Consider the following 9,833-nt stretch of genomic DNA (forward strand, 5'->3'; position numbering starts at 1 on the left):
ACACACACACACACACACACACACACACACACACACACACACACACACAGGGGATGAAGGAATGTGTCACACAATACCTTGAGAAAATAACTACATGCACCCAGAATTGGGGGAATTCAATAAGATGACTGGCTTGGACACTTGAAAGAGTCGATGTCATGGAGGGAAAAACAGGCCAAGGTCCTGTTCTAGATCAAAGGCTGCCAAACTATGACCCCCAGGTCAGCGGTCTATTTTTGTAAATAAAATTTTATTGGAACGCTGTCATGCTTATTAGCTTACGTAGTGTGTGTGGCTGCTTTTGTGCTAGTGACACAGTTGAGTGATTGCAACAGAAACAGTGTGGCCTACAAACCTGCAGTGTTTACTCTCCTGCTCTTTCAGAAGAAGTTAGCTGACCCCTGTTCTAAATTAAGAGACCAGTGACTCTTCTACTCCAACCAATGACAGAGTAAGTAGTCCTGGCTAGCCACTCTGTCACACACAATTAGAGCAGCAGATGAGACATATTAAATAATTGTTCTCAGACGTGAAATAATTGGCAGCACAGGGCTGGGCTTTCTGAGAGAAAGGAAACAAACAAAGTGAGTCTACAGTCATCCAGGCTTTCTACCAGAGGCATTTGCATTTCCCAACCCAGGGAGGGGGACACAAACAGAATACAGAGTTCTCACAGAGCTGACGAGACAGATCATTGGAGAGTGGGGAGGCTGAGGCAGCTGGAATTTCCACCGGTGAATATTTTTTGAGGAAGAAACTAACCAAAGAAGGGGTTTCGGGCCACGGGATCCGCTCTGAGTCTTTGGCTAAATACCAGGTCGTGCATGTGTCTGGGGGAGACAGCACCAGCCTGGCCAAAAAAACACCATCCAGGAAAGAAAGGGGACCGTGGAGCTGTAAACGTAACAACTCCTAGAGCTCACACAGAGTTGGGAGATGACTGAGTTTTGACCAGCCAGAGGGGAAAGGCCTCCCGGAACACCAAGGACTTTGAGTAGACTATCAAAAAGGCCACACCTCAGGTTTAGGACTAACTAGCTACTCTAGATCTATCTCAACGAAGCTTAAAAGTAAGTCTTCTGGGTGCCTGGGTGGCTCAGTCGGTTGAGCGTCTGACTTGAGCCCAGGTCGTGATCTCACAGTGTTTGAGCCCCGCGTTGGGCTCTGTGCTGACAGCTCAGAGCCTGGAACCTGCTTTGGATTCTGTATCTCCCTCTATCTCTACCCCTCCCCTGCTTGCGGTCTGTCTCTGTCTGTCTCTCAAAAACTAAAGTAAAAAATTAAAAAAAAAAAAAAAAAAAAAAAGTAGGTCTTCAAAGAATCAAGTTAATCCATGTATAAATTAACTATCCGTGAAAACAAAACTTAACCGTATTTAAAGAGGACAACAAGGATGGCTGCCTTTGACTCTTTATTCCAAGTTTACCAAGAACTTTAATCATGAATCGATTTTTTGAGTTTTGTAAAATGATTTTTTCTGAATCCTTTTCTTTTTCTGTAATAAACTTTTCGGTCAATGACTGAATATCTCCCACCTAAGATCAGAAACAGGGAAGGAAGTTTTCTTTCACCATTTCTAGTGAACGTTCTGCTGTGGTCCTAGCCAGTGCAAACAGGCAAGGGAAGAAAGAGCCCACACATTGGAAAGGAAGAAGTAAAACATGGTTGTGAACATAGAAAACCCTCAGAATTTCGCAGAAAAGCTACGAAAACCAAAAAGTAAATCTAGTAAGGATGGAAAACACAAGGTCAATATACAGTAAGCAACTGTATGTCTGTATTTCAGCACAAATGGGAAATGAAGTATTATTTACAATGTCAAAAAATGTTTCAGATAAATTTATATATAAATGTATATATGTGTACACACACACATAGTGTACTGAAAACAACAAAACACTGTTGAAATTGAACAAGCTCTAAATGAATGGACAGATTTTCCATGTTCAGAGATTCAAAGAATCAATGCTGGCAAAATGTCAGTTTTCTCCAGTGATTTATAGATTCAAAGTAAAACCACTTACAATCTCAACAGGCATTTAAAAAAATAAAAACCAGGAAGCTTATTATAAAATTTATATGAAAATGTAAAGGACCAGAAGATTTAAAATAATTCTGGAAAAGAACAAATGTGGAAGGCTTACACGTTGATTTCAAGAGCTACTATAACACCTTGGTAATTGTTGTGATATTGGCATGGGATAGACAATGGGTTAGAGTCTGGAAGTAGATCCATATATTTTTGGTCAACTTACTTATTTTACATGTTATTTTTCTTCTTTTTGAGAGAGAGAGAGAGAGAGAGAGAGAGAGAGAGAGAGAGAGAGAGATAACAAGAGTGGGGGAGAGGCGCAGAGGGAGGGAGGGGGGGAGAGAGACAGAGAGAGAGAGAGAGACACACAGAGAGAGAGAATCCCAAGCAGGCTCCATGCTTAGCATGGATCCTGATGTGGGACTCAATCCCATGACCCCTGGAGTATGACCAGAGCTGAAGCCAAGAGTCTGATGCTCAACAGACTAAGCCACCCAGGTGTCCCCAGTTTATTTTTTTCAGGTAATCCAATGGGAAAAATATATTCTTTTCAACAAATGGTGCTAGAATATATGGAAATGGTGCTAGAAGATATGGATATATGTATGAAAAAAATCCTAACTCCTGTCTTACACTATACATAAAAATTAAATGGATTATAGGGCTACATGTAAAAGCTAAAACTACAATATTTCTAGAAAAAACAAAGAAGAAAATCGTTCTAATCTTGAGGTAGGCAAGGATTTCATAGACAGGACATAAACAAAGTACCAATCTTAAAAGAAAATATTGATAAATTGGACTTTATAAAAAAAAAAAACTTCTCCTCAAAACACACCATTAAGAAAATGAAAAGCCCAAGTCATTGGAGGAAAATATTAATCACACATAAACCTGGGGCATTTATGGGGCAATAATGCATACAACTGAGCCTGGGTGGCTCAGTCTGTTGAGTGTCTGATTCTTGATCATGCCTCAGGTTATGATCCCACAGTTGTGAGATCAAGCCCTGCAGTGGGCTCCATGCTGAGTATGGAGCCGGCTTGAGATTCTGTCTTAGTCTCTGCCCCTCTCCCTAGCTTGCACTCCCACTCTCTCTCTCAAACAAACAAACAAACAAACAAATAATAATGAATAAACCTGGCAAAAATGCATAGGCGCACATCAGTAACAAATAACCCAAGTTTTAAAGGGCAAATATTTTAACAGACAGTTGACCTTTGAACAACATGGGGGCTGAGATGCCATCCCCCGTGTGGTCAAAAATCTGTGTATAGCATTTGACTCCCCCAAAACTTAACTACGATAGCTTATTATTGTTGACCTGAAACTTTAACCCATAACATCAACAGCCAATTAACACATATTTTGTATGTTATATGTATTATGTACTGTATTCTTATAATACAGTAAGCTAGAGAAAAGAAAATGTTAGGAAAATCATACGGAAGAGAAAATGCATTTACTATATTGTAAGAAATCTGCATAGACGTGGACCTGCCCACTTCAAGCCCATGTTGTTCAAGGGTCAGCTGTACTATATATATGAGCGATAGACACATGAGAAGATGTCCAGCTTCCCTAGCGATCTGAGACATACAAATTAAACCATGCTGATGTTTAAAAAAAAAAATTAAAGGGGCGCCTGGGTGGCGCAGTCGGTTAAGTGTCCGACTTCAGCCAGGTCACGATCTCGCGGTCCGTGAGTTCGAGCCCCGCGTCAGGCTCTGGGCTGATGGCTCAGAGCCTGGAGCCTGTTTCTGATTCTGTGTCTCCCTCTCTCTCTGCCCCTCCCCCGTTCATGCTCTGTCTCTCTCTGTCCCCAAAAAATAAATAAACGTTAAAAAAAAAAATTTTTTAAAAAAATTAAAGAAAAAAAAAGGGGGTGCCTGGGTGGCTCAGTCGGTTGAACGTCCGACTTCGGCTCAGGTCATGATCTTGCAGTCCGTGAGTTCGAGCCTTGTGTCAGGCTCTGGGCTGACAGCTCAGAGCCTGGAGCCTGCTTCGGACTCTGTGTCTCCCTCTCTCTGCCCCTTCCCCACTCATGCTCTGTCTCTCTCACTCTCACAAATAAATAAATGTTAAAAAAAAATTTTAAACCACCCTGAGATCACTACACACCCAATAAAATGCCAAAAAGCAAAAGATAGTATTAAGCACTGGTGAGGATGTAGAGAAACTAGAAGTCTCATATGTTCCCAGTAAGAGCGTAAAATGTTGAAACACTTTGGGAAACACTTCAGCAGTTTTTTATAAAGTTAAACGTTCATTAACTACATGATCCAGCAATTCTACCTCTAGATTTTTACCCAAGAGAAATGAAGACATAGGTCCACAAAAAGACTCATACATGAATGTTCATAGTAGCTAATCATAATAGCTTAAAACTGAAAATAATCCAGATGTTCATCAATGGGTGGATGGATAAACGGATAATATTCATATAATGGAATATTACTCTGCAACAAGTTACAAACTACTCATATACCGAACAATATGGTGGATTTCAAAAATATTATGCTGAGCAAAAGAAGTCAGATACACAAGAATATAAGCTGTATTATTGGACTTCTGAAGTTCTTGATCAGGCAGAGCTATCTACAGTAATAAAATTCAGATCAGTGGTTGCCTGGGGCAGGGTGGGAATGGGTGATTGGTTGCAAAGATGGCATGAGGGAACATTTTCTTTTTTTTTATTAAAAAATTTTTTTAATCTTTATTTATTTTTGAGAGACAGGGAGAGAGCATGAGCAGGGGAGGGGCAGAGAGGGAGGGAGAGAAAGACTTTCAAGTGGGCTCTGTGCTAACAGCGCAGAGCCCAATGCATGGCTGGATCTCATGAGCTGTGAGATCATGACCTGAGCCGAAACCAAGAGTTGGATGCTTAAATGACTGAGCCACCCAGGTGGCTCATTGAAATATATATTTCAAATATATATATATATGTATATATATATATTTCAAATATATATTTATATGTATATATATATTTCAAATATATATTTCAAATATATATATTCCAAATATATATATATATATATATTCCAAAACTCAAACTGCACACTGAAAATGGATATGTTAAAATTACGTTAATTTTACATCAGTAAAAACTTTTAAAAAGTAGACTAAAAAGAAATAATGACAAACTGTAATGTGTCAATCTCAGCTGAATTCTAATTTAGTGAAAACAAAGCTATAAAAGATTCGTAGGATGATTGGGAAATTTTGAATAGGGCATGGCTCTTAGATAATATTACAGAATGATTGTTAATCTTCTTAGGTATGATCATGTTTTTGCGGTTGGAGAGAAGCATGTCCTTATTCTTAGGTATATTCTTAGCTGAAGTATTTAGGATCGAAATATCATGACGTCTACCACTTACTTGCCAATGGTTCAGTAAGAACAAAAACACGTACCCCTTTCTTACATAATACACAAAAATAAACTCAAAATGGATTAAAGACCCAAATGTAAGACCTGAAACCATAAAACCCCTAAAAGGAAACAGGCAGTAATTTCTCAGGTATCTGCTGAGCAACACCATCTCCTCAGGCAAGGGAAACAAAAGCAAGGTATTGGGACTACATCAAAATAAAAAACTTCTGTACGATGAAGGGAGCCATCACCAAAAAGAAAAGGCAATCTACTAAAGGGGAGAAGATATTTGCAGATGACATATCTGATAAGGTGTTAACATCTAAAATATATACAGAACTTACACAACTCAATACCAAAAACCCCCCAAACAATCCAATGAACAAATGAGCAGAGGATCTGAACAGGCATCTTTTCAAAGAAGATATCCAAATGGCCAACATACATATGAAAAGATGCTCAACATCACTCATCATCAGGGAAATACAAACCAAACCCACAATGAGATACCGCCTTCCACCTGTCAGAATAGCTAGTATAACAAAGTCAAGAAGTAACAAGCGCTGGTGAAGATGTAGAGAAAAAGGAAACCCGAGCACTGCTGGTGGGAATGTAAATTGAAACAGCCACTCTGAAAAACTGTATGGAGGTTCCTCAAAAAATTCAACATAGAAATACCATAGGATCCAGTAATTCCACCAGTGGCTATGTGCCCAAAGAAAACAGAAACACTAATTTGAAAAGATATATACACCCAGATGCTTACTGTAGCATTAATTACAATAGCCAAGATATGGAAGCAGCCCAGTGTCCATTGATATCCACTGGGAAGCAGCCCAGTGGATAAACATGTGGCATACACACACAATGGAATATTATTCAGCCATTAAAAAGAATGAAATCTTGCCATTTGCAACAGGGATGGAACTTGAGGCTATAATCCTAAGTGAAAGCAGTCAGACAAAGACAAATATCATATGATTCTACTTCTATGTGGACTCTAAAAAACAAAACAAAACCAAACAAAACATAGGAACAGACTAATAAATACAGAGACCAAACTGATGGTTGCCAGAGGGGAGGAGGGGGTGAGAGGGTGGGTGAAACAGGTGAAGGAGATTATAACTTCCAGTATAAAATAAATCAGGCACAGAGATGAAAAGTGCCGCATAGGGAATATGGGAGTCAACAATATTGTAATAAGGCTGTATGGTGACAGCTGGTGACTACACTTACCGTGGTGAGTGCTGAGCGACGTACAGAATTGTTTTAAAAAATGCACACAAAAACAGCGAGATGAAACAGACCTGGCAGATATAATTGCTGAAGAAGGTGGGGGGGCGGTGGTATATAGATTTTCACCGCAGTTTCGACGTTTCTGATTTTCCAGCATTACATAACAATAATCGTAACAACAATAACCACCCCCAGGGGGGGGGGGGGGGGCGGGGGAAGCTAATGTTGAGGTGTTATGGTTTCCTCTTAAGTCTACAAGTTTTTCTTAGACCCAGATAGATACTTATGAGGACAGGGCGAGAGAGTCGTGATTTTCTCTGAATTCTTCTAACTGCTTGTTTTTGAACAGAATCCCAGCAACAAAGAGCATTACGAATACCTGTTTGCCTTCTGGCTTCTTTGGCTGCTCGCTGGTGCAGGGAGAGTCTCAAAACGTGTGTCAGGAGCACCAGGGCTGGGGCCACCTCTCTGCTGGCCTTGGCAGGAGGGAGGTGAATGAATGGTTAACTAGTTACCCACCCTGCATTGTTGAACCTTCTCTGAGCCTGCACGGGGCTCTCCCAGCAAGTCTTACAGCAAATGCAAACGCACGGGCGAGGGGAACAAGGCCCAGGTGACCCTGTTTGTTAAACAGCGAAAACCTGGTTTACACCGGCACCTTATATAAGGCTACTCACGTCTTACAAAAGGCTACATTTCGGCATAAAAATGCCTCCCTCGGACCTACCCTGACACACTGCCCAGGGCTTTGGCAAGTGAGGTCCTGGAGATGGTGAGGGAAGGGAAAGAAATCTGGAAGCTCTTTCTCAGCAAAGTGTGCCTTTCACAAGTAGGGGGAGGAGCCAGCGAAGAGGGGAGAGCAGAGTCTCAAGGGGAGGAGTCTGTGCCTTCTCAGGTGCTGAGGTGCCATAGATGGTGTGAGATGTTACAGAACCGCCCCCGCCCCCTCTCCCCCCCCCCCCCCCAGAAGTTAAGGGCTGTAGAAAGTTCCCTGGATCAGACTGTCGGGGCCAGAGAAATTTCCCCTGGAATGGGGGGGGAGGGGGTGGAGTGTAGGGATTATGCAGGAGGGAGGATATGGAGGCACACTGTGCCAACGATTTTTCGCGAAGTTTGGGGCAATAGTTGGATGGCTGTGGAAGACAGCATGAGGTAGGGAAGAAAGGAGAGGGTTTTTAGTGTCTGGAGATCGGTGGGGAGAGGCTAGGTAGGGGGAGACAGGCTAGTTAAGGGAAGAGATAAGATTATAACCCAGGTGGAAAGGGGCTTAGCAAGAAGAGACTTCTCTGAGATAGAGGGAAGGCAACGGTGGGGGGTGGGGGAGCTGCGACAAAGATATGGGGTGTTTTGAAATAGTAAGATACCAGCATCACTCAGCCAGTTGCCCACCACACATGGTACTTTCCCAGCTTTGGAGTTGAGTGACTTCTTTGGTAACATCGTACTGCATATTTGAAAGTTGCTAGGAGTAAATCCATCACAAGAAAAACATTTGTAACGATGTATGGTGATGGATATTAAGTACACTTATTGCGGTGACCGTTTTGCAATGTACACAAATGTCATATCATTATGTGGCATGCCTGAAACGAATATAATGTGGTGGATCAGTTATACGTCAATAAAAAAAGCAAAAAACCTAAACCTCATTTTCGCGTAGATGTGGATCTTGGCCTCCTTCTAGTCAGTTAATTCAGGAAGAAAGTCTGAAGGAAGAGGAGGGAATAAAGAAAAGCATATGAGGAGTCTGAGATGACGAGTAAAGTTAAGCAGCGAAGTGACTGAAAGGCATAGAAAAAGTAGCAAAGCGGAGAAAGATACCAAGGAAGATCACATGAAATCTCCCGGAGAGATGGACAGTTAGGCCGTCCACGCACACCGACCCTTCTGTGGCAAAGCAGACTGGGAGTGTGCCTCTCGGTGAATCGCCGACTTTCCTAGATAATACCCTCCTTTAGGGTCTTTTCAGTTTCTTGCTGTGGTCTCCTTGCAGGGCTGTGAAAAAGTCACAGGCCTGTAGCCATTGGAGCCAACTCATGTATTTTGGTCCTGAATACCTGCTTGAAAAGCTTCTAACTTGACTGGGATCCATTCTCGTTGGGAAGAGACTGGCAGAGCAGGAAGATAAAATTTTATTTTACAACTTGACTTCCTTTGTGCAAAGCCCCAACTTAGTACGCATGCATATGTGAAAATGAATAAGAAAGGCTCTGGGACAAAATGGTATCTGGATGCAGGCTGTAGCAGGGTCTTGCTCCCGTGGGGTATGGCCGACAGGCTCAAAGGCAGATGTCCAAGTAGATTTGGTTTGGGGCTCAGAGGTAGTGATTACCTGGAGGGAGGCGCTTTAGAGTAGACGTCAGACTGGGCTTCTCCTGTCTATGGATGATGCTGACTTAAGGGTAATGAGGCCAGCAGAAGGCTCTGGTCATCCCTGTAGAGCCATTTTTACCATTAGGAGGTCCCTCTGGTGGCTGCCGCAAGTAACACCTCATGGTTCGGTTATCAATATTTGGGGCTGTAATAGGGCTTCCTTCCAGAAACACACAAATAAGAGAAATAATATTGCCCTCTGAGAGTTAAACCTAAAAAAAAAAAAAAGATCGGCTCAACACATATTGGACAGAACAGAGATAAGCAAATTTACTGTAGCAGACAGACTGCTTCTCCGGTGTGTTGAGAGCACAGCATGCATCCCGGGAATGTGTGCCTTTTCCACACTGTTCCCACCTTTGGAATGTCCTTCCTTGTGTCTTCTGGCTACCAAGATGCTACCGCCTTTGGAGTCTCGGTTGAAATGCCACCTCCCCGTGCCTATTTCTTTCCTGATTCTCCAGGTCAAAATCAAGCACCCCTTTCTCTACATTCCAGAATTAGGTTTTTAACTTTGTTGTCATTCATACTGAATTCTATCTTGGAGTAGAGTTTGTGGTTACTTGTAAGTCCTCCCTACTACAATATAAATTCCTTGACTGTAAAAGCCAGGCCTTATTCCGCACTTTATGTGTATCATGGGTCGCCAATAAATGCTGTTAAATGAAGCTAATAGCCAATCACAAAAAAATCACACATAGATTTCAGTCGAAAGTGCACAATTGTTACTTTCCCCGGAAGCGTGTCCTGGGTTGGCATCTCCAGAAATACCCTTGAGTGGGGGATTCTTAGTTAAGGAAGTACTTACACGGGGAA

Source organism: Herpailurus yagouaroundi, unplaced genomic scaffold (genome assembly GCF_014898765.1).
Source record: "Herpailurus yagouaroundi ecotype Mexico unplaced genomic scaffold, PumYag 162560, whole genome shotgun sequence".
Lineage (NCBI taxonomy): Eukaryota > Metazoa > Chordata > Mammalia > Carnivora > Felidae > Herpailurus > Herpailurus yagouaroundi.